Raw genomic sequence first — 27,070 nt, forward strand, 5'->3', positions numbered from 1 at the left:
CAGACATGAAGGGGTTATATCTTTCAGTCTCCTCCATTACTCCTTCAGCTCAAGGCGTCAGAAATATTGTCTGCCAATCAGCATTGCTCTTCTAAAACAGGAGAATGACGTTTCGTTTAAGGCGACCAATCCGGAAATCTGTAGCATCGGCGTTTGGCGTTTGCTGTCTCCCTGTGGAAACCTCGGAATATGCATGATATGTTTGTAAAGAATGCATAGGCTGTGCGCTCCCACACAATGTGGAGGAATTTGCTTTCAAGCCGAACACGGGGTTGTTCTCCCTTTCTCTTGGGCAAACGCTGTCTGCTCTACGGGCGATCGCCGGCCGACGTAGATAGGTTGACTCATCCTCTGGAGGGACCAGCATCCTGGTGTACAGTTTGCCTCTCCCGAACTAAAAGCTTTTGTCACTGTTGTCTCTTGAATATGTGTGTGTATGCCAGCCTCGAATATTTCAACCTCAGTGCGCACTTGCGATTTACTTGTTATTTGATATCGTTTACATGAATTCATACAACATTGACTTTATCTTATCGAGTTTGGGTTCGAATGAAGCGTCTTGATGTGCAGAATATGATTGTGAGGGCGGAATATGTAAGCAATGAAGGTCAGGAGACCACGACATCTTACAACCGTTTTAACAATATTCCCCTAAATTCCTTGCAAACTCCCTTAAGAGTGGCGAAGTGGCTGTTAGCTGTGACCCAGTTAAGATGTTGAAACGTTTATGCTACTCGGCTGGCGGCTGGTGGTACATCTACATGGCTGAGTAACTAAATAAATTTTTACTCTCGCGTGCCCTTACTAATTTTGCTGTGCAACAGTACTGTGAGACTATTGTCAGTATTCACAACTCTTTAAAGGAATATTTGCAAGAAGACATCATATTTTACACCTGTTACAGTCTTATGTGCAACAAACACTGTTTTCCTCATTGACGAGTTATCCCAGAATATGATAACAAAAGACATGGGGGAAAAATGTAGGAAATGTTGGTCAACTTTCTGAGTTTACATCTCCAAAATCTTATATCCGTAACTCAGAAATTGCAGAGCTTGGAGATTTAAGATGAGCAGTAACATATGACTTCCGCTTCAGGTTACCATAAATAAACACCTAAGAATTTAGCGTATTTGAATTCATTTATTATTTTACCTTCATGCATTATCTCTAATGATGTGGTCAGGCCTTGTGTAAAGCAGAATGAAAGTATTTTGTGAGATACAGTCCATTAATAGATAGGTTTCCAACCAGACAGAAACTGCGTCAGTCAGGATTTGGTTCTTACAGCGTTCATTGAGGTGGGTGACTGAAGAAATCTCAAAGCCCCAGTTACATTTGTACACTTTAAGGTAATGTGTGACACAGTTTATGTGTAGGGTGTAGTTTAGAAACATCTATGTATTGTATCATTTAAAAGACCTGCAAAGCGATATTTGGAATGCTGACCAATAGACTGTACCACATTACTATGGAGACACAGCAACTAAACGAACGAAAAAATAATGGCGTTCCACAGGGGTCAGTTCTGGCACCACAGTTTAGCATGAACATCGCTAATACTCCTGAAACAATATGGTATGCTAACGGTTGGGCATTGACAACACAGCTTAAAGACGTGAAGGAGACAGAAAGCACACTGACATAGATCTTACCATCCCGAGTAACTACTTCCAGGGGTTGGAGGTTACTGATAAGCTGAGCAAATCCAGCAGTTACATGCTTTCATTTGAGTAATAAAATTGCAAATAAAGAGCTAGCTGCTTCTGTTAACAACTATGTACTCTCCCATGATATGACACTGAAGAATCTGGGAATCACCTTCGGTTAGGACCACCAGTTACAAACATCACTTGGCCAAACCAGCAGCTAAACCTGTTGCAGAAACAATATAATTTAAACGTTATATGGCACAACATAAGTTCCTACGACTTCCACGCTACGTGCATCTGCTAAGGGACTGATATACTCTGTGGGAGAATATTGTTCACCAGTATGGGTAAATAGTACCCACATTAGGAAAACTGAAGTGGAAATAAATAGAACCATTACAATTATATAAGGGGCAATAAAAAATACACCTGTCGATTGGCTACCGATACTTAGTCATATTCCACCCTCCTCTCTTGTGCAGAGAGCGTGCAATAGTCAGAGTGTATAGAAAATGCAAAACAACGTACAGTTCTCTATTTAATCTTTCCCTGAAGATGTAAACATTAACATAATTTGGCCCATAAATCCTCCAGTTATAACTTCTGTGTATCTGCAACAAAATAACTTGGACGTGATAGAATCTTGGAGCAGAGAGTGGGAAATGGCTTTATTGAGAAATCCCAGAGAGATGCAGAGCATATCCAAGAAATCGTTAGGGTTTGCTCTTGTAGGACAGTGTGGACCGGGCTAAGTAGGCTAAGAATGGACCACGGAAGATGTGTGGAATCCATGTATAAATAACACGTGGTTACTTCTCCTGAGTGTGACTGCGATGCTCAAAGTCAAACGATTCGATACATCGTCGACGAATGCCCTATTAGGAAGTATCACGGCCGGACTGCTGATTTGCTGAATGCGAACGAAGGGCCCATCGATTATATTAGTAATCCGAACATATGATTGTGATGGTGCATCTTATTTTTTTATAAACGAAGACTTTTGTGTCTTTAAATGGTTATTTATATTTTTATTTATACTTATGTATACATTTTTCTTTGTATACTTGTGATCTGCTAGTAGTTTTTATTTGTATTCTTCTTGCGCATTTACGAATTTAATGCTTTGCTGGCATCCTTTTTAAACGATGATTTGTGCTATATGCTAAATGAAATAAATAGAGGAACACTTATTTATTTTAGAGTGAAGATGATTTGTATTATTCTTGATTACAATACTCGCATTGTCTGCGAAGCTGTCAGAATGGATTTCTAGAGTACTTCTATACCAGTATCTCGAAGCTGCAGACCCGTCGTCCTGCTTTCTCATCGACTAAAATTTTAAAACTTTGCTTTTATAGTTCTACGGCTCGGGATAGCTTTTGTTACCTTCCTCTTATACTGGAACTGCTCTCGTTTACAGGAACTGACAGAATGACTCGACGAGGATTACTGTCATCAGCCACGAGGTGTCAAGCGGCTTTGTTTAACATTAATGACCTGCCGAGGGACTATATTCGAATTTAATACAGTTCCCTGAGCTCGCATTTTCCCTCTCGTTTCGTAATAGCTTCCGGCGGACTTTGGTATTTAGAACGGCACGAAATTGCATCTGCTAGCGTAAATTGCTGTTTGGACTGGGCTAAATGAGAATCATGAAAGTTTCGGAACGAACTCGCCACACCGTTGAATGTAATTAGAGACAGACTTGGCTGCTGCCCGAGTTGCATTCTGTGAGGCATGCTGGTCTCTCTTTTCTAGGGTCTATTCTAGATAACGAGAACCGCAGAATGAACGCAGCTGAAACGAAGCACTGTTAACGCACGGAATGTCTATCGACATTTGGATTATCTGTATCTTCAATATATCAATTAAGACTAGGGCTTGGTCCGCAGCTCGTGGTCGTGCGGTAGCGTTCTCGCTTCCCACGCCCGGGTTCCCGGGTTCGATTCCCGGCGGGGTCAGGGATTTTCTCTGCCTCGTGATGACTGGGTGTTGTGTGATGTCCTTAGGTTAGTTAGGTTTAAGTAGTTCTAAGTTCTAGGGGACTGATGACCATAGATGTTAAGTCCCATAGTGCTCAGAGCCATTTGAACCATTTGAACTAGCGCTGGAGTGGCTACAGTGCAAAAGGAGAAGTCAGAATTTCTTGAACATCCTTCTCCAATCCGGTTTAAGCAGCAATGTCATCGGTGTCAACGGAACGTCAAATCATAGCCAACCTTCCGGATTTAGCAATTATCTACTACTACATATTTTACTTGCATTTTCGCAGGGGAGCTGCCGACAGCAAAGCTTATAAAACTGTTCCAATTATAGTATGCAAAATCTTATATTCGGCATCCACTCAGAAACGTTACCGTTCACTCCCTCTATCCTCAGAGCCATTAGAGGAAGTGTTATGTACACTCTAGCTTCTCGATCTTTCCCTTGCTTCAATGTACCCTTGGAATTACCGGATCATTTGATACTGTACAGCTCGCTAGTATGCGTTCTTGCCTTCACTGTCTTTCCACAATCAACTACATTTTCACATTTGTTGTACATCAAACTGGACCGTTACATGAGCTTAAGGTACCTAGCCTTGATACTTGAAGAACACATACGTTAGAACTGTATTCTGTTAAAGATCTTAGCAGAGCTGTGCTCTCGCGTTTACTAAGTGACCATAAACTGCTGTCTTTCGCATTTCTATTCATCTGTAGACTGGCTTGTCCGCCACATTGCTGTATAACTGCAAATTTATTTTCGCTGGCGCTAATTCAATTACATTTTAATACGCTCCGTGTAATCTCATTGAGAGTACATGCACGCGCTACTTGTTACCTTTTTATGTTCAGACACGTTCGACAGTGGTAGCCGCAAGGTAGCACATTCAAATACCTATTGTCTTCCACATAGAAGTAATCAATTTAATGCAAATTATCGTATGTGTAAATGTTATTAGTTACACTTCAATATTTCATGAAATTTAATTTCCTTCACTTACTGATACGATCTGACTGCAGTTCCCTATGATATCGTAATAATCTACCTCACTACACCAATGTTTGTCAGTTGCAAAGCCCCTGACGATTTATTCGTACAGAGATTCTGGTGCTTTTTAAGTCACTGAGTGTTTGGGCACTGTAAATTAAATTGTGCAGTCACTTAATATTCAATCCACCGTCAACGCCGATATCACTAGTTAACAAGAAAACACACTCAGCAAACAATACATTTCTTACGCTGAAAGGTCAGATGAACTCATAGTAGTAAACATTATAACCCATTAATACGACAGAAGGAATCGGCAAAGAATTCATTTTCTTAATTAGAGTATTTTTATTTTTAAGCGCAACAGAATGATTAAAAATTGACCCACCCAGACACAGCGAGATTAGCCAGCTCCGGTTCGATTCCGCCAGCTAGTTAAATTTCGTTCGGATATGCCTGGCAGCCTGTTGCGATTTTTAGGCGGTTTTTCACACCTGACTAGGTAAATACTGTACTGCTGCCCATGTGCCGTCTCACACACACGATGCGCACATATTCATAGAAACCGCTCTCATACTTTGCCATGAATTAACACTGGACGCCAACAAGTGCGGTATACGAATGTCGTTCTGTAGGGATGAGTGGGGCTGGGAGAGGGTATGATGGCATCAGGGAAGACAACACATCACCAAGTAACACTAACGTTACCAAAACTGACATAACACGCCGACCCCACGGAGACACGGGAAAAGCTAGGAAAAAGAAGAGGAATGTTTAAAAGTACCGTACCGCTTATGAAATAGCAAACAACTCTGCCCGTTGTTCACTAGTAATAAAGAAATTCTACAGAAGATGGTGAAAGACGTCTATCATTCCATCTTTCATACAGTTTCGTTGTTTTTGCCTTACGAAGTTCGGCAGGTATGTTTCCTGTCTGGGGCGTCTTGTCATGGTTCGCGCGGCTCCCCCCGTCGGAGTTTAGAGTCCTCCCTCAGGCATGGATGTATGTGTTGTCTTTATGATAAGATAGTCTAAGTTAGTTTAAGTACTGCGTAAGTCTAGGGACCGATGACCTCAGCAGTTTGGTCCCACAGACCTTAGCACAAATTTCCTAATTTTCTTTTCCCTGTCTGTGTTTGCTAGTTTCTTCATGCTCCTATTTCTGAGCCACAGAGGAAGATCACGGTAGTAATCTGAATTCTGAGTCTTCACAATCAGTACTAAATTTACCTTCTTGCACCTGTCCCAAATGTGGGTGCTTTTTCACTTTGAATGAGTGCGGCCGTATTAACAAATACATGCAACTAGACAGATTCAGGGGGAGGATCTTGGTTTAACTTTGCAGCAGCGGCCTGGGAAGGCAGTTGAACGTTAATTTTGATGTCAGCTCCAGTGGCGTCAGGTCGGTGCGACTCTATGTCAGTAGACGCAGCCGCCTGTAGTCGTGGGGCAGAAAAAATAGCAAAAGAAGCAGTCTCGGGGTTGGTCAACATACCCCACCAATTTTATCGCCCTGTGTACGCGGAAGCGAGAAAATTTACGTTTTTTGAGATAAGTCTCCGGGAGGTGAACGAGAGCAGTCTTAGCGAACATTCACTGCTCCGTGATCAAATAATTAATGATTTTTGATGGGAATTAGATAGATTTCCTATTAAGTTTCTCCTAAATGGCTCAACTCCATCGTTAAGAGCAGCGCAGAATCATCGCGAGTGACGATTTCAGAATAGTTTTCAGGTAAATTCAGATGTAGCCGAATTAAGTGTTCGATTGTCGAGGAGCACTTCATGCAGCTTATCACATTTTCTAAAAACAAAAACAAAAAAAAACAAAAAAAAGAAAGTTACGCATCCTTTTTGTTCACAAATGATCGGTATGTTTGGAGTATTGCAATATTTTTAAGTATTTTTCATGTAAATGTCGTCTCAGAAGTTCGCTCCATTTGTAAATAAGCATCAATAATACAGCTACTAAGTTCGTTATCCTCCTCATCAAAGTGCACGCCAGCGCATGTCCCCACGTCCTGTAACTGTTCATATGGGACCTCTCTGCAGGCGTTTCTGTAAGCGAGGTTCCCGCAGTGCAGCGCTGCTATTGCTACCGGTGTGATAAAATAACTTTATCAGGAGCGCGCGGTATTTCCTGCCAATAGCCACAGAGTTTCGTATCGAAAACTGCAACCTTACACAGTCACTTCACAGAAGAAATCAACACGCGTCGCCAGGAAAACGCATCATACTGACGTCAAAACTGGAAGCGTTTCTCACTCTGACTGCTTACAGCGCCATATTTTCACCTGGTGGCAGAAAATGGAACTATTTTTTCTTCAGTATACTCCACGAGGGCATTGACTGACGAACATATCTACGATGTTTCAGTGTCCTGTGACATATACAGCGTGCACTGCAGCATTCGGGACACCCTCAGTTTAATTATAACCATGTGGTACATACCTTCATTGTAAGTCTAAATTGTCCAACTTCACAGAAATCTACAGATAATCTAATCTCTCGATCCAGTTTTCTCCACACATTCTGTAACTCTAGTGGAACTAGACTCTGTGGCTTGTCTACTCCTTAAAACTGTCCTAGAACTGTTTCAGCTTTTGCCACCATTGCCCACCATGAGACTGAATGGCGCCTAATGGCATTGCGAACAAATGACCCCTGAAGAAAAGCATGTAAGCTGGGCAGAGACGATTGGGGACTCCACTGCCTTAAGTGGCTATCAGTAAGAATGTTTGGGAACGAACATCTCGGAAACGGTGTAGCTGGTCGGTTATTCGTGTACCACTGCCGTGTAGGCGGAAAGGTGTCAGACATCCACAGCTCGTCACAGGACGTGGATATTAGAGGCTTGTCTACTATGTAAAGCAGTCTAGGTGGCCATCAATGGAATCTCTGAGGACAGACTACTGTGCTGGTGCAGGCAGGAGTGCTCCGGATGACACTGTTGTCACGCATTGCTGAACCTTGGGCACCACAACAATATGTACCCATGTTGACCCGAAGACAGTTCCGGATGACACTGTTCTCACACATTGCTGAACCTCGGGCGCCACAACAATGTGTACCCATGTTGACCCGAAGACAAAGTCAGTTTCGATTGCAATGGACGGGGAGTCATCGAGGTGGACCCTTGGATCAATGGAAACGTGTCACCTGATCATATGGATCACTGTTCTTCTTACAATAGGTCGATGGTCGTTCAATTTCTCTAAACATGCACTGCGTCACGGACGCAGGTTGATGGGGACAGTACTAGGCTATGGTTGACAGTCATCTGGGCTTCCACTGGACCTGGTGTATGTAATCGTAGGCAGTATCGTAGCTGTGGACTATGCAAACATTATTGTAGACCACTTGCATCCCTTCGAGCTTGCTGTCTTCCCCGACGACTGTGGTATCTTCCGACAGGATAGCTGTCCGTGCCAATACGTCAGAATCGTTCTGCAGCGGTCTGAGATCACGACAGTTGATATTTCGCTAAGCCAATTCGCCTGATCGATGATCCACATTTGTGACGCTGTCGGGTGCCAGCACCACGTGGCACAAACCATCGAACCTTATTTTACTGCAATTGTGACCTGTGATATCTGGTGTCACATACCTCCGGAAGCCTAGCAAGGACCTGTCGAATCCGTGTCACGCGAAATCGTTGCTGTATTGCACTCCAAAGGTGGACCAACACGCTGTTTAGCAGATGTCCGTAAATCTGTATGGCAAGGCTCACGTGAGAGCGATGTAGACGCTAGTAATTCCTCTTGAGGATCTGTGTGAGTGGACGCTTGCACCGTGAAGGAGGACATCAGAGTAACCCCTTCAGAGTCCCAGAAGATCATCGCCATGATTTTACCGGCTGAGGGCTCGGTTCCAAACTTTTTTTTCGGAGTGATGAAATTGGATAAAAGATTATAAGGAACAGCGCAAGCGATTCTCCAGTGATGGTCCTTCATTGTTCTTTATGGTCTTCTGTTAGGAGGCGGGGAACATACCGGACACACAGCTCGGAGTATCCCCACTGGTCGTCAAATGTGTCAGCACTACCAACACACAGTTGAGCAAGGAGGTGTTTGATTGTTCAAATGGTTCAAGTGGCTCAGAGCACTATGGGACTTAACTTCTGAGGTAATCAGGCCCCTAGAACTTAGAACTACTTTAACTTAACTAACCTAAGGACATCACATACATCCATGCCCGAGGCAGGATTCGAACCTGAGACCGGGGCGGTAGCGCGGTTCCAGACTCTAGCACCTAGAACCTCTCGGCCACTCCAGCCGGCTGTTTGATTGTGATCCGTCGATGACCTCCATGAGAATGCTCTCACATTCCAACGTTGCAGGGGTCACAGACATGTGCGGTCGGCCGCTACCCGGGAGATCGGACAGATTGACGTGACATTGTAGCAATGATGGGAGACGCCTCTCTCGCCGTGATTTTGTTCGCTGCCACGTCTCCGTTGACACTGTGCAAGTGCCTATGAAAATCTGCGATGCTCTGGTTTTCCGCCGAAGGAAACTCAATGACAGCTCTGTGCTTGAGGCGCATCTTCGTTACAGACGCCATTTTGAAGGCCAAGTTTTGGGCTGACACTTATCGAAACTTCATGAAATTATAGAGTCTGTAGCGGAAATACTCCACTAAGTCCCACAACAAATTCCGCATTTCTTTAACGGTAACTAGCCGAGAAAAAAATCCTTGCATTACCTAATGAACACTCCTCTTAGTGAAGACCGTTTGAGAGGGTATACACTCCTGGAAATGGAAAAAAGAACACATTGACACCGGTGTGTCAGACCCAGCATACTTGCTCCGGACACTGCGAGAGGGCTGTACAAGCAATGATCACACTCACGGCACAGCGGACACACCAGGAACCGCGGTGTTGGCCGTCAAATGGCGCTAGCTGCGCAGCATTTGTGCACCGCCGCCGTCAGTGTCAGCCAGTTTGCCGTGGCATACGGAGCTCCATCGCAGTCTTTAACACTGGTAGCATGCCGCGACAGCGTGGACGTGAACCGTATGTGCAGTTGACGGACTTTGAGCGAGGGCGTATAGTGGGCATGCGGGAGGCCGGGTGGACGTACCGCCGAATTGCTCAACACGTGGGGCGTCAGGTCTCCACAGTACATCGATGTTGTCGCCAGTGGTCGGAGGAAGGTGCACGTGCCCGTCGACCTGGGACCGGACCGCAGCGACGCACGGATGCACGCCAAGACCGTAGGATCCTACGCAGTGCCGTAGGGGACCGCACCGTCACTTCCCAGCAAATTAGGGACACTGTTGCTCCTGGGGTATCGGCGAGGACCATTCGCAACCGTCTCCATGAAGCTGGGCTACGGTCCCGCACACCGTTAGGCCGTCTTCCGCTCACGCCCCAACATCGTGCAGCCCGCCTCCAGTAGTGTCGCGACAGGCGTGAATGGAGGGACGAATGGAGACGTGTCGTCTTCAGCGATGAGAGTCGCTTCTGCCTTGGTGCCAATGATGGTCGTATGCGTGTTTGGCGCCGTGCAGGTGAGCGCCACAATCAGGACTGCATACGACCGAGGCACACAGGGCCAACACCCGGCATCATGGTGTGGGGAGCGATCTCCTACACTGGCCGTACACCACTGGTGATCGTCGAGGGGACACTGAATAGTGCATGGTACATCCAAACCGTCATCGAAACCATCGTTCTACCATTCCTAGACCGGCAAGGGAACTTGCTGTTCCAAAAGGACAATGCACGTCCGCATGTATCACGTGCCACCCAACGTGCTCTAGAAGGTGTAAGTCAACTACCCTGGCCAGCAAGATCTCCGGATCTGTCCCCCATTGAGCATATTTGGGACTGGATGAAGCGTCGTCTCACGCGGTCTGCACGTCCAGCACGAACGCTGGTCCAACCGAGGCGCCAGGTGGAAATGGCATGGCAAGCCGTTCCACAGGACTACATCCAGCATCTCTACGATCGTCTCCATGGGAGAATAGCAGCCTGCATTGCTGCGAAAGGTGGATATACACTGTACTAGTGCCGACATTGTGCATGCTCTGTTGCCTGTGTCTATGTGCCTGTGGTTCTGTCAGTGTGATCATGTGATGTATCTGACCCCAGGAATGTGTCAATAAAGTTTCCCCTTCCTGGGACAATGAATTCAAGATGTTCTTATTCAATTTCCAGGAGTGTATGTCAAATAATTGACAGTTACCGCATTCACAAAAAGTCAGTACCTCATCGATTAATTTGGGGAACGAATTCAGCAAGGTCCAAATGTGAAGCAAGGTCAACAAACGTATTTCTCATATCATCCTCAATCGTTATACAAAGGGAAGTGCACTCGGCTTGTACGAGGACATTTCTGTTTACGTCAGACTCATTACCAGTGATTAAAGCGAAACGGCCCTTGTTTGTGAGCATCCTAATGACAACCCCGTTGCGAATCCACTTCATGCAAGAGCTGTGCATAGCAGGGCTTCCAACATTGAGTGATTGTGTGGCTCGTCCATCAACACGTTCCAAACCAAAAGTAGCGTACGTCAACGTCATTAATTATACTTATTACTAGACTGATGTAATGTAATGAATTTTCATACGTCAACTAGTTTTCTTCCGCTAACCTCCACTTCAATGGCGACAGTTAATTGACAACGTGAATGATGTCTGTAAATTACCGTGTATATTCTACACATGTGGCAAAGGTTAATAAAGGAAATCGATTTCCTACATGAGTCCGCGATCATAGTAAATAATTTTGTGAATAAAACGGCCTTGATCGCTTAGTAAATCCCTTTATTGTGACGTTTCGGCTACTGCCATCATCAGGTATCACAAACTTCGAACATGCAAAACAAGGTTCACAGTCAATATTAAAAACCAAAAGCTACTCGACGCATCAACTAACTCAAGGCACCGAGTATATATAGCTTTTGAATACTGACAATGAACCTTGCGTAGCAATTTCGAATTTTGTGACATCGGATGATAGCAGTAGCCGAAACGGTATAATGAAGAACATTATTAAGCGACCTAGACGGTCTTATTCACAAAATTGTAACAATGGGTTTCACTCATAGGATGTACAGTTCATCACTACATTTAATTAGATAGTTGTTTCATACTTGCAGATCATTCGAACGGTTCTTATACCGAAATGATATAAAACTAGTTTACAGAAGATGTATACATGGTTAGCGTTAACTTTTTTTTTCTTTTTACAGGTTACCAGTTTTTGAATAGAAATTGCCATATGGAACATAAAGAGATGTCTAGGAGAAGCGATTTTTGGTTAGATTTAGAACTTCGTTTTGCTGAATGTCAGACATTTTATGTTACTGGCACATGACTAAAAATTGTTATCGTTGCGTACTGAACTCGTTTCTGAGCCACTAACAGCTTTAATAATCGTAATAAAGGTAACTTTTTATGCTTGTGTTGTAAGTATGGACATCAGTGTTCTGCTCTGTTGTGATGGATTAGTTATATAGAAATTTCATAAATGATTATATGTACTACGATGGTGTAGTTAAAATGCCTAACTCCTTGAAGAAGTGCCTTCACGATGACCGCGGGTAAGCATCACATTATTCTTTACTGCTCGCTTTTGTGCAATCAGTACTTTTGTAAGCGGTGAGGTACACCAGAAGATTTTCCTATAAGACACGATTGACTGTAAAAATGCAAAATACGTCTGGAGGACGATTTGTTTGTTTCCAAGATTGGCAATTATATGAATAGCAGAAGTAGCTCAACATTATTGTTTGAGCACCCCAGATACAATGTAGCTTCTGCCAGTTAAAATTTTCATTAATATATATACCGAAAATTTTGGAGCATTGTATCTTGTTTACTGACAGCTGTTCATGTGCTATATCACTTACTCATATGACTGTCCTTTAGGGAGATAAGTTGAACAATTCTTTGAAAAAATATCATCAACAATCTCTTCTACTGATTCCTCTCTAATGAATATTATCTGTAAAAAGTACCAATTTTGCGTGATGAATGTTAAATGGATGGTCATTCACATATATAAGGAATGGAAGTAGACCCAAAATTGCAATCTGTGGTAGTCTCTTCGTGACTTCTCCCCAGTCCCTAAAGTTTCTTTTTTTCCGACATTGTTTCAGTCACTCAGCACAGTTTTTTATGACTCGAAAAAGAAAAACGACTCTCACAATAAAGAAATAGTACAGCTGTGTATTATACGAATGTAAAAAAGTTCCGAAAATTCTGGAAAGATAAAAATTCCTGGAAAGATAAAAATTACGAACCTATGTAATGCTAGTGTTGCGAGGGGGGAGAGGGGGGGGGGGAGGGTGAAGGAGGGTGGATTGTTTGCTGTTGAGCAGAACGGTTTCTCTCAATAGGGCCTCTGTAAGTGTCTTTGTGGATAACAGTTGTTTAGTTTCACTGGAAAGTACTGCTATTGTCTACAGAGAAGACAGAGAACTGCAGATTCCGGTGCGAGTTTTGACAGTTTCCGAGCACCCGAGGCCTTCAGCGAGAGACACGGCGGCGGTGGGGAGGGGGGGGGGGTGGAGAGCGTCCCCACGTCAGGTGGGTGGCTCCACTGCCGAACAGCACTGCTGAAACTTTCATGAGCTCACGGTTCCGTAGAAAGGGATATAAATTCGAGTGCTGTTCGGGCTTCGGCGGGAGATCCACCTCCTCTTTGCATTCCGCTCTCCTGACGGCTGCCGAGATCCTTCTCGGGGAATATTGTCCGATGTACATCCAGGATCCTCAGGAGAATTTCCTGAGATTCCTCCTCTGCAAGGCGAGCGACGTATTTTGAAAGTGGCTCCCTCACACCTCATGGAAAGCAGCGCATTCGAAATAGCGCTCATGAAGGCTCAGCGCCTACAGAGGACAGAATTTTGATGCTGCAGTTTTCCTTCCATGACGAACACGAAAAACGTGTAGTTGCCTTAGCATTCCTTAGGACTCTATCCCAAATTTTTAACATCCATATGTCTAATATTATAGCAAATTTAGCAACTCGAGAAGAGAGACTTGTGCTTGAATACTTAGTTTTTTATTGGACTGAGTAAGCACAGCAAAGTTCTCCTCTATAGCTGAGTGTTCAGAGCCACGGAATGCCATGCAAGGGGCACGGGTTCGATTCCTGGCTGGGTTGCACATTTTCTCCACTCGGGGACTGGGTGTTGTGTTGTCTTCAACATCATCTCATCCCCATCAACACGCCACTTCGGCATCAACTCAAAAGACTTACACCAGGCTACAGGTCTACCCGACAGGAGGCCCTAGCCACACGATGTTTTCTTTCAGCATAGCAACAACGTATAGCATCAGTACTCTCCAAATGCATCGGTCGAAGTACGCATTCTACGAGTAAGTTGGTTGTTGGTGTATCTTCTCCCGCACCGTCCACTGTCTCCACAAATTCTACGGTGCAAATGGTACTTTACTCATTACCTACTCCAGCTAACTGTTGATCTGAAGATTTTATCTGTTGTAGGTTTTAATCCACACAGAAAATTTTCGTCCATTTAGGGTGTAACGGCTTGGCTAGTTCACCCGTCTTCAGTTATTTTAATCCTCTGATATACTGAGAGTATCTAATCTTCGGCAGTCACCACTACTGGGCCGACAAACTTTCTGTGAGTGCGGGGAAACTAATTTGTTACAATTTTTTGATGACTGTGTTGTAAAAGCTACGAATATGGCGAGTCTTGCCGCATAACGATGTGTTGGGGGAACTACAGTACCAGGTAACGAGATGGGCGTTCCGCATTACGAAAAATGGAAAAGGCCGCCCCGTATGTTCAGTCTGTCGTTCGCGTTGTTCACCAAAATGATCGATGCGTCAGGTCATGGCTCAAATTTGTTTATTGATTTGAGTTGCAAGTTTAACTGCTACAACGAAAAATATTAAAGCGCATGTTTGTACACGTTTTGGAAGAATATAGTTGATAGTTGAAGGGTTTCTTGAGTTAGGATTTGAAGTTTGGTGATGCATTAAAGTGAAACGATACAATTCTCAGTGAACACAGGCTGATATTGACTTTGATTTTAGCAGGCTGACTTTGAATGTGATAGGCTAAACGTATTATCTAAAGTGGGAAGACTTACAAAAGTGATAAATAGTTATCCTCGGGAAAATCTAGAAGTCGAGTGAGTCTTTAATTTTATCGATGTGAGCATACACGAACTTTAACTGCAAACCCGCGCATTTAGTCTACGAACAATTGCATCAGAGCCGTACTAACTATTAATCTTTGAGTATTATCAGGAGATTCATATTAGGCACCCTTAGCAGGTGCAGCATCTGGATTGCAGCGTAGATCATGGCGTGTTCAGGTTCGTAAACGTAGAAAGCGGACCGACATTAATAATAATATTAATTATAACATTCACTTCCCGATATGCAAACCACCTCAAAGGTAACGCCTGTCGAAAAACTTTTCCTGGCGCACTCTTTCGGTGAATTTTAAATGTATGTATGAAAATTCTTGTACCGAGTAATGTTTGATCTTCGTCGATCAGCTATGAACTTTAAATGGCGGCAGAATTCATCGTAGACACATCACAGGCAAATACAGAGTTTTTGTTGTTGTAGTTATGGTCTTCATTCGTGAGACTGGTTTGATGCAGCTCTCAGTGCTACCCTATCCTGTGCATCCTTCTTCATCTCCGAATAACTACTCCAACCTATATCCTTCTGAATCTGCTTAGTGCATTCATCCCTTGGCCTTCCTCTGCGATTTTCACCCTCCACGCCTCCCGCCAATACTAAATTGGTGATCCCTTGATGCCTTAGAACGTGTACTACCAAACGATCCCTTCTTTCAGTCATGTTGTGCCGCAAATCCCTATTCTCCCCAATTCTGTTCAGTACCTCCTCATTAGTTGCGTTCTCTACCCATCTCTTCTTCAGCATTCTGCTGTAGCACCACATTGCAAAAGCTTCTATTTTCTTTTCGTCTAAATTATTTATCGTCCATGTTTCACTTCCATACATGTCTACATTCCATACAAATACTTTCAGATAAGTCTTCCTGACACTTAAATCTGTACTTGATGTAGAAATCCTTGAGTAACGCAGAGACAGTGAATTTAACTAGCAAAAGAAGAAAATATAAAATTGCAGCAAATGAAACAGGCGAAAGAGAATACAAACGTCTAAAACATGAAACTGGTAAGAACCACAAAATGGCTAAGCAGGAATGGCCAGGGGACAAATATGAGGATTTAGAAGGGGAAAGATATTACCGCCTATCGTAATATTATGGAGACTTTTGGAGAAAAGAGAAGCAGTAGTATGAATAACAAGTGCTCAGATGGAAAATCAGCCCTAAGCAAAGAAGGGAAGCTGAAAGATGGAAGGAGTGTATAGCGGGTGTACAAATTGGTTCAAATGGCTCTGAGCTTTATAGGACTTAACATCTGAGGTCATCAGTCCCCTAGAACTTAGAACTACTTAAACTTAACAAACCTAAGTACATTACACACATCCATTCCCGAGGCAGGATTCGAACCTGCGACCGTGGCAGTCGCGCGGTTCCGGACTGACGCGCGTAGAACCGCTCAGAACATCAGGAAGGTGAACTTGAAGGGAATAACATGGAAAAGGACTTAGATGAACATGACATGAGAGATGCAGTATCGTGAGAAGAGTTTGACAGAGCACTGTAAGACCTAAATCGAATCTAGGCCCCTGGGAGTAAACGACATTCCGTCAGAACTAATGACAGCCCTGTGAGAGGCAGCCATAAGAAAATTGTTCTATCTGGTGTGCATGATGTTTGGGACAGACGAACCACCCTCACACTTCAAGAAGAATATCATTATTCCAAATCCAAAGAAATCAGGTGCTGACAGATGTGAATATCAACGAACTATCACTTCAATAAATCATAGTTGCAAAATACTATCACGAATTCCTTGAAGAACCATGGGAAAACTCGTGGAAACCGTTTGGGGGAAGTCAGTTTGGTTTCCGATGAAGTGTTCGAACACATGAGGCGATACTGACCCTCTAGGTTAAGCAAAGTGAAACCTACGTTTATGGCATTTGTAACATAGAGAAAGTTTCAGACGAAGTTGATTAGAATGCTATCTTTGAAATTCTGAATGAAGCAGGGGCAAAATAAAGATAGCGAAAAGCTGATCAAACGTATTTAGAAACTAGACGGCAATTATAAGGGTCAAAGCACATTAAAAGGAAGCAGTGATTGATAAGGGAGTGAGGCAAGGTTATCACCTACTCCTGATCTAGCTCAATCTGTACAGTACGCTGAACAAGCAGTAAATGAAAGCAAAGAACAATTTGGAGTAGGAATTAAATTTCAAGAGAAGAATTAAAAAGTTCGGGTTTTGCTGACTACACTGTAGTTCTGTCAGAGGCGGCAAAGGACCAGTCCATTTCCTCCTCTGTTTCTCTGTCCATATCCTCCTCTTCCCTCCCCCTGTCTGCCTTCCCCCCCCCCCTCCCCCCCCCCCCTCCCGCTCTCTGATCTGACTATCTCGCTCTTTCCACCTCCTCCTCTTTCACTTTTGCGTCCATTTCCCCTCGCAGTCTCTCTGTTCATCTACTCGTCCCAGTATCTGTGTCCATCTCCTCTTTTCCTCTCTTCGTCTGTCCTATCTCCCTCCACATTATCACCCTTACCCCAATATTGGGTTGCTGGTTCTGACTCCCACGGATTTTTTCTTGATAATACGTAGTATATATGCCATGTTTGCTTGACGTCGACCCAGGGATTTAGGAAGACCTTTCCATTGGTGGCTATGGCTGCGCAAGCAGACATGACGTACATTGAACATATTTCACACATATTAAGCATTTATGGCGACGGCCATTTAATTCTTATTTTTGAACCTCCATTTCTGTATGGTGTCCTTTTTAGCCTGTTTCCACGTGACCGTTTTTAGCTGTCTTCTATTATTAACTTCTCTCTCTCTTTGTGTTCTATAATTTTGACTTGGGCGCGTATGACTCCAGTTGTTTTTACGCCCTAAAGTATAACAAAACAAACAAACAACATACTTCACTTGTACCTTCAGTGAGTTTCGCCCTGTTCTTCCGTTTCCACTCAGCTCAATGTTCATGACGACATATCTCCTGAAGTATGTCCCGTACAACGACATAATTTCGCAGGTACATTCAGTGGTCCATGTTAATGCTGTCTGCAGAAAATGTCGCGGATACAGCTGGTACTAAAGAAATGATAAATTACAGCGATATGCCTGGTGCGAGGGTTTTAATGCACGATCAGCGAAAATGCAGTAAGCAAAATCTTTTTCTCTTTCATCATTTTGTGGAGGCAGTCAGCGAGAAAGTTCTTCGTAAAGTTTTGAAATTATGTATAAACCTTGTTGAAGGCCACTAAGTGCTCTGATTCTCAAATAATCCATGAATGAATTACCGGTATTCATGTTTCGTCAGCTACACTGCTTTCTCACCACCATCCCCATCGCTTTGACAGGTAGGTGGTTCTTTCCCTCAGAGCGATTCTTTCCAGACAGTAAATGATAGGCGTTAGTATTGGTCCAGTAGTTGAGGAGGAGATGTGGAACATACATACATTTTTATAACACGTGAGGATTATTGATCTTCTTGACAGCTATAATTGCTTTTTATGACTAATTTCGACAGGCAATTAACGACCTTGAGATCGATGGACATACTAGTTACGCCTGCAATAAATCAATCCATATCGGGTATCTGGTGCCGTCACAGTCTCATACGAGAATAGGTTATTATACTGTTATGTAAATGAGCCAGAAACCAGCAGATTAGCAGCCGAAATCACTCACAAAGAACCTCAATAAAATTCTGTTTGTGCTACGTACACACATTTTAATGAGCTGCGGAATAACAGTCGTTATAGTATTTATAAAGTAATGTGTTGCGTAGTCCGCATCTCGTGGTCGTGCGGTAGCGTTCTCGCTTCCCACGCCCGGGTTCCCGGGTTCGATTCCCGGCGGGGTCAGGGATTTTCTCTGCCTCGTGATGGCTGGGTGTTGTGTGATGTCCTTAGGTTAGTTAGGTTTAAGTAGTTCTAAGTTCTAGGGGACTGATGATCATAGATGTTAAGTCCCATACTTAAGGATTACCGAATTTGTTGTAAGTTATGCTTGTAGCTAGCATAACTGCCCCAGAAACGCACCAGATATTGAAGCCAGTTCTTGAAGACTATGTTTTGGGTCATCCTCAGGCGCACGGCTGGTATAACCTTTCAAACACGGGCGAAAATCCACTTAACGATGACGACTGTACTCGTCGATCATCAGCTAGTATCACAAGATAAAATGTTCTGGAAGTGAGGGATCTAACTATGTAAAACAGTACACAGGCCTCTGGAACACCTTGGGAATTTGTCATGACTCATTTGAAAGTACTCTGCCAGCAGAATTGAATATGAGAGGGCTTGCAGCGTGGTTTGCGCTACGATTACTCACAGACGATCGGAAGCAACATCGCAGCAGGGAAGACTGAAGGAATGTTAAACTATTGCTTTGTAACGATAGAAATCTTATTTCAAAGGTTGTACTTGGTGGCGGCAGTTGTGTTATTGCTATGACTCTGAAACTAAACAGCAATCGTTGCGATGGAAGAGTAGTTCAATGAAATATGCTTATTTTTTGGGTGTCGATGGCAGGTTTTTATTAACAGATAATCGGTTCAGGACAATGTCTCCCATTTTCAGATCTGCTAAACAACAAAATAAATTACAGTTGGGTTCTAGGTGTACTTTTACAAAGTTCAGGCTTTTTGTAATCTAATTATAATGCAGAAGTTGTACAATGTACCATGTGTCTTAGTTACAGAATAACCTCTCACAATAGAACCAGCAGTTCATTTTCATATAATAGAACACACGCGCATGCTGAAAACATCTTTGAAATTATGAAACAGTTGTGCAAAGAAATTAGCATAGTATACAAATATGTAAATACAGCTGCTTCGCATGTCAATAACGATATTTTCTAAATGTCTCTATGGTAACGCATCTTCATATCTCTACAGACAGCTACTGTTTTCTCCTACAGCCGTCTGCGCTTTGCAATTGAAGAGCGCTGCCAGGTGTATGGGTTTTAATTAAGCCGACTCGACGGTAGGAGTGTCTTCGTAGCAAAGAATAAATGAATTAAAATTTCATCCAAGATGCGCAATTTTGCACTCATGTCAGTTTTTATTATGTCATGTCTCTTGCACGATGTGCTGTACAGTGATGTACTTGTGTAGGTACTTTTGTCGGCATATGTGGAAACCGTCTGCGAAGAATGTTCCGAACAGTAGCAAAGAAAGAATGCACTAAAATTTCATGTACGATGCGGCTGTCTTTCACACATCTCAGTGTCTCTGACGTCATGTCTCCTGGACTTTGTTTGGTACCAAGGTATGATCTTGCAAGCGTATTTAGCGGCGTATTTGGGTACTGTCAGCGAGATTTATTGCGAATACAGTTAATAGCACACAAGTAATAAATTTAAATATATGTATAAAAACGCAGTTGTTTTTGCATATCTCACTGTTTTCTCCTGAACTATGATAGCAGGTAGGTGGTTCTTATATATACATACACACTCACGCACTCACACACACACACACACACACACACATACACACACATACACACACACACACACACACACACACATATATATATATATATATATATATATATATATATATATATATATTCATTTTATAATATGTATATATGTATGGATTCTGAAAGAACAGTTTCATGTTGCCTGTAGTATCACAAAACAACGTATTAGGCTAAAGCTACAGTTTCTAAGCAAATAAAATAAGTAACTCACACTCCTAACAGTCTTACACTAAGCCGTCACCGAGTTGTACTAAAGTCATGATGTAAATGGTCTGATTGTAGTATTTGTATTATGTGAGGATTTTACCAAAACTCGGCGAGGATTAAGCATGTCTGTTGTTAGTGTGAACTGCTTATTTTATTCGTTACGATGCTGTAACTATAGTCAGATTTCTGGTTTTGTTTAACTACAGGCAGCCTGAAGATGCTCTGAGAACAAACTGGTCGTAGCACAATAAATGTGTAATAATACAACTGAGGTGATTTCCACTGATCATTAAAATGAGTGTCTCTGTGTTGCAAAACGTGATGAAGATCAAGTTCTTAATTAAGTTATAAATATTGAGTATTACATGTACGATTGTTCTTGCAATGACTCATTGTCCAATATTCTGGTTTTTCCTTGTATAAAGATACCTGAAGATAGTTCTTTTATGACTGAAACTGATTGTATAGTAACCTGATTATTATAATCGTTTCAATATACAGGGTGATTCAAAAAGAATACCACAACTTTAGGAATTTAAAACTCTGCAACGACAAAAGGAAGAGCTAAGCACTATCTGTCGGCGAATTAAGGGAGCTATAAAGTTTCATTTAGTTGTACATTTGTTCGCCATTTCAGCCAATAAAGTTTTTCGTCCCTTTTTCTTCGAAGGTGCTACTGTAACTGGACTACAGTAACTGGAGATGTTAGAGAATTGGCTGTTCCCTCAGCTCGAACAAGAAGCACAACAATTCATATTTCAGCAGGATGGAGCGCCACCACATTGGCACTTATCTGTCCGTAACTACTGAACGTCAACTACCCGAGGCGATGGATCGGCCGCCAGGCAGCCCGTGACAGAGCACTTCATCACTGGCCTCCAAGAAGCCCTGATCTAACCCCCTGCGATTTTTTCTTATGGGGGTATGTTAAGGATATGGTGTTTCGGCCACCTCTCCCAGCCACCATTGATGATTTTAAACGAGAAATAACAGCAGCTATCCAAACTGTTACGCCTAATATGCTACAGAGAGTGTGGAACGAGTTGGAGTATCGGGTTGATATTGCTCGTGTGTCTGGAGGGGGCCATATTGAACATCTCTGAACTTGTTTTTGAGTGAAAAAAAAACCTTTTTAAATACTCTTTGTAATGATGTATAACAGAAGGTTATATTATGTTTCTTTCATTAAATACACATTTTTAAAGTTGTGGTATTCTTTTTGAATCACACTGTATTTTAACCATCTCTCCTATTTCTTTGTGATGAATTTTTTTTTCGCTCGAATTTATTTCCCATCATTAAGCTCAAAACTACCCCCTAAGATAAAGAGTAGGAACAGCACCAGGCTTCCATTTCCGTTTTGGAGGTGTCGCCTGGTCGAATGGATCACTTTCCTTGTTATATCAGGTCGATGGTCGCCTAGGAGAACGGTTGCTCGAACCTCAACCAGCAGGAGCAAGTCTCTGTTAACGTTCAGAAGAAGAAACGAATGTCGCTTCGGGAACGTTGAGGAATCAGTATTATACGCACTGCTTTGGACGATTTGCCATCAAACAAGGCACGATGTATAGGTAAGTTCCTGTTATATTCCTAAAATCATTACAGTAAGTAGAAATTACTCACTTAATTGTGATGAACATTGCAGACATTATAATATTTTCGACAGAATATTATTCACACCAATCCGAAAACTGGTAGGGTAATCAGATTCGAGAAGTATGGCACGATCAGTTTGATAACTGATAAACGCTGGTTACTTGCTAAGACGATAGTCAGAAGAATTCGAAAGAAAACTGAGGATTTGTTACATGACAATAAGTTTCTCTATGAAGGAAAGTTCTGACATTACGCTTGATGATGGAAGCAGCAAAAATAAAGACTCTGTCATAGGATTTGTAGAACTATGACACACTTTCACCAATGTAGTGAAGCAAGGTGCCGAAATCCTCAGACGAGTTAGTATACTCTAGAGGAAAAGGCAGATAACATACAATATGGACGACAGGGTGTCAAATGAAAATTTTAAATAATTTTTTAAGTTTTTTTTTTTGAGTAAAAGTGGAACAAAACTGTATCTTTTTCGAAATAGTCTCCTTGTCGTTCAACATCTACATCTACATCTATACTCCGCGAGCCACCTTACGGTGTGTGGCGGAGGGTACTTATTGTACCACTATCTGATCCCCCCTTCCCTGTTCCATTCACGAATTGTGCGTGGGAAGAACGACTGCTTGTAAGTCTCCGTATTTGCTCTAATTTTTCGGATCTTTTCGTTGTGATCATTACGCGAGATATATGTGGGCGGTAGTAATATGTTGCCCATCTCTTCCCGGAATGTGCTCTCTCGTAATTTCGATAATAAACCTCTCCGTATTGCGTAACGCCTTTCTTGAAGTGTCCGCCACTGGAGCTTGTTCAGCATCTCCGTAACGCTCTCGCGCTGACTAAATGTCCCCGTGACGAATCGCGCTGCTTTTCGCTGGATCATGTCTATCTCTTCTATTAATCCAACCTGGTAAGGGTCCCATACTGATGAGCAATACTCAAGAATCGGACGAACAAGCGTTTTGTAAGCTACCTCTTTCGTCGATGAGTCACATTTTCTTAGAATTCTTCCTATGAATCTCAACCTGGCGCCTGCTTTTCCCACTATTTGTTTTATGCGATCATTCCACTTCAGATCGCTCCGGATAGTAACTCCTAAGTATTTTACGGTCGTTACCGCTTCCAATGATTTACCACCTATGGCATAATCGTACTGGAATGGATTTCTGCCCCTATGTATGAGCATTATATTACATTTATCTACGTTTAGGGAAAGCTGCCAGCTGTCGCACCATGCATTAATCCTCTGCAGGTCCTCCTGGAGTACGTACGAGTCTTCTGATGTTGCTACTTTCTTGTAGACAACCGTGTCATCTGCAAATAGCCTCACGGAGCTACCGATGTTGTCAACTAAGTCATTTATGTATATTGTAAACAATAAAGGTCCTATCACGCTTCCCTGCGGTACTCCCGAAATTACCTCTACATCTGCAGATTTTGAACCGTTAAGAATGACATGTTGTGTTCTTTCTTCTAGGAAATCCTGAATCCAATCACAAACCTGGTCCGATATTCCGTAAGCTCGTATTTTTTTTACTAAACGTAAGTGCGGAACCGTATCAAATGCCTTCCTGAAGTCCAGCAATACGGCATCACAGGACATAAGAAGTCCACGGATTCCTCTGAAATTCAAAATTTCTTTGGTTTTGTGCGCAGCTACTCGTTCTCCCCTACTACACCTCTTCATCAGACGGATATTTCCTTCCCTCCACTGATTATCTGGGTGGTCCAAAAATGCGGTAATGCGTTGTCCTTAGCGTAAGTTTGATTAAGTTAGATTAAGTAGTGCAAAAGCATAGGGACCGATAAGCTCCGCAGTTTGGTCCCATAGGAACTTACCACCACCAACATGCGGTAATGAATCGGTCCGCGGTCTTGTGAGTACGGCGGTTGAGGCAGAGTTTTCTGGAGAGAGCTTCCATGGAGCCCATCTTGCAGACACTTTGCGATACTTATGAACTTCATGAACGACGTGATGTGCCGAGCGATGACTAATGTACGGATCCGTGACTACTTCACCCACCATCACATGGTGATTTTGCATCACGGTGTCTTTAACTACTACACTAGACTCTAGTGTCACAACATGGCGTACCTGACCCGGGCGCTGAACGTCTGCCACAGAAGTAACGCATTTCCGAACTTTCTATTCCATTCACACACTTTCTGCTGTGAGAGACGTGCATCATCATAATGAACCTTCATTCGCCGATGGATTTCAATGGTTTCGTACTTTCATTGTTCAGAAAACGTATGACAGATCGCTGTTCTTCCTCGGTACATGTCGCAAGCGGGGCAACCATTCTGAACTCGTATTGTGGCCGCGTTTCGCTTGATTGTAGTATGCTGCCATCTGTAGGACAGTTCTTACAGAGTTGGTAACAGTACTGTCAACTTACAGAACAATGCCGTGAAGCGTCGATTTTTGATTACACTTTAAGATTTTTACTTGACTCCCCTCGACAACGGAGCAAGAGACTACAAAACGAACGATAGACAGAGAAAACTCCTCAGATTAAAAACGAGCTTATGATAATGTTTCTCACTGGGATTAAAATTCAGGGTCAAGTGTTATTAGTAAGTACTGTTGCTCACATTGTTATCATCTGTGGTTTTGAAGGTGAATTACAGAATGAAGAAGGGAAAAAAATAAAGGATTTTTCAGTGAGCACATCTTAAGGGCTAATTTCAATAGTGGTAAAAGTCCATTACCTCCACTTTTCTGTCTATAATGCTTCTGACATTAATGGTCCAAACAAACGGAAAGAAAGGTTCATCTCTAGCAAGAAGGCCTACGCTTGGATATTTCTGGTATCTCAACTGCAGATTTTTCAGCTGTAGGACTCTGTAAATCAGAATGAACAAAAGTAGACTTGTACCATTATTGATATAAGCCCTTCATGTATTGAGTGAAAATTAACCAAGCCAAGATGAAAGCATTGAGGAACAGACAAATGAGGCTGTTGACAAACACCAAAATTGGGGACCACGCACTAGACGAAATGATGGAATTATACGATCTTGGAATCAAAGCAACGTGAGTGGGAGAAGCCAGGATGATGTCAGTAGTGTACTATCACAGGTGAAGAGGCCCTGCCTCTAAAAAAAGAATTTGCTAAAACCAAACTCAGGCCTCACTTTATAAAGTAATTTTCGAGAACGTACATATGTAGCACAGCATTATAAGGAAGTGAATCACGGACTGCTGAAACACTGGAAAAGAAGGGAATCGGAACGTTTGAGATTTAGTGTTACATAAGTGTGGCGGAAATTTAGAAATGAGAAAATGCTGCGGGGTATCAACATGGAAAGGAAAACTAGAACACGCTATGAAAAGAGACGAGAGAATAGGACTTGTTTAACGACAGAAGAGCATAGCTTTCATGTTACTAGAAGGCAAAAACTGCAGATGACAATGTCTGGAATGTATTTAACAAATAATTATGAACGTTGGCTGTAAGTGCAATTCTAGGATGAAAGGAATGTCACTGGAGAGAAAATAGTGGTGACCCGGATTAATCTAGTCTGAAAAATGACGACCAAAACAATGGTTATTTGCTTGACGTGTTTTTCGAGTAAATATGGAAAAGGTTAAATCCAGAAGCGTGGAGTAGGTGCTGTGCTCCCTTGGACAAGTCCAGTGTCTTACGACTGGGTCACCTCGCTCGATGCCCAACTCCACTCGGTGATATGGCTGTTCGCGAGACGACAGCGGTTATCGTTTCGGGAAAGCACAAAAGAACACACAGCGGTCCGCACCCACGCTTTGTGTGGGCTTTGTATGGCCCGTTTCCTGAGCCACTAACACAAGCGTTCACTGCATAATGGCCCCGTAATGTAGGGAAACATAACAGTGTCACAAAAGAATTAAGGTTATAACATGGTACACCATAGAAAGTTGGTGCAGCACGAGACAGCAAATAATAAAGCAATCAACCTGAGAACGGTGCACAATACGTTGTCGTTTATTATCGGTTGCAGTCGTCTCCTTTATATAACTTAATACCGCTATTATTCCGTTCAAAATTGCTTCACACACAGCGTATCTCATAACAAAGCAGGCTGCTTGGCATTCTTCTCCGGATACGCGGTCGATGACAGTTTGTTCTCCTGACGTCCTTCTGGCAGAAGTGAACGCAGTTGTCAAAAAACTGCTTGTACTGGCGCGTACATATCGAAAGGTAGCGTAAGGTAGATATTCCCACAAAGCATAGAGAAATAATTATAAGAAAATTGTAGACGCTGTGATTAGAGTCTGTAGTGGTACGAATATTTCCACTGGTCACTACACAGTCGGATGTCTGTTAATGATGCAATATCATTTGTTAACAAATTTTCACTTTTTACTTTTTACAGAGACGATTTAGATGCGCTGGTGACTAATATCAATGTGAACATTGTCTCCTACCTCAGTGATACAAGTAAAGAAGTTGTATACATTTCACATTCACATTTATGTGACATTGTAAGAGTTACAGATAAAGTCATTCTGACTAGTGTTCCTCTGCCATGGCTGAAAGAGGTGGACGCTTCCAATACAAGTAGGTAAGATGATTTACACCATGACTCGTATGGGCACCATCCAGTTACGTGAGCATTGTGGAAGGTAGAAACCAGGCGTGGATTTTAATTGTCGTTTGTGACTGTGTGTGCACTCCGTGCTGCGTTAGTTCTCTTGCTACTGGAAGGAGCATCGTGATGCTAAGCACTGAATGTATTAGGTGAAATGTTGAAACTGAAGAACTCTATTACTGTGCGCATGCACGCTGCCACAAAAATGCCCCTCATCTGCAGTACAAACCTGACAACTTTTATTACATTTGTGCTGTTGTTATTTGTGGTTCAACAAGGCGACCATTGACTAAAGCACTGAAACGTCCATTTCGATTGTGGAGTTGGAGACCAAGATAAAGCGTGGGCTTTACACGAGTGTAGCATAGCATCTTCTCGTCAATAATGATTGGTTGGATGCATGGAAAAAAAAAACATCTCCATGAAGTTTGGTATGCCTGCTGTTTGGCGCGAACCCGCAATTCATGCATCTGATTGCTATGTTTGTGTGGTACCTTC

This window comes from Schistocerca serialis, chromosome 8, assembly GCF_023864345.2.
Source record: "Schistocerca serialis cubense isolate TAMUIC-IGC-003099 chromosome 8, iqSchSeri2.2, whole genome shotgun sequence".
Classification (NCBI taxonomy): domain Eukaryota; kingdom Metazoa; phylum Arthropoda; class Insecta; order Orthoptera; family Acrididae; genus Schistocerca; species Schistocerca serialis.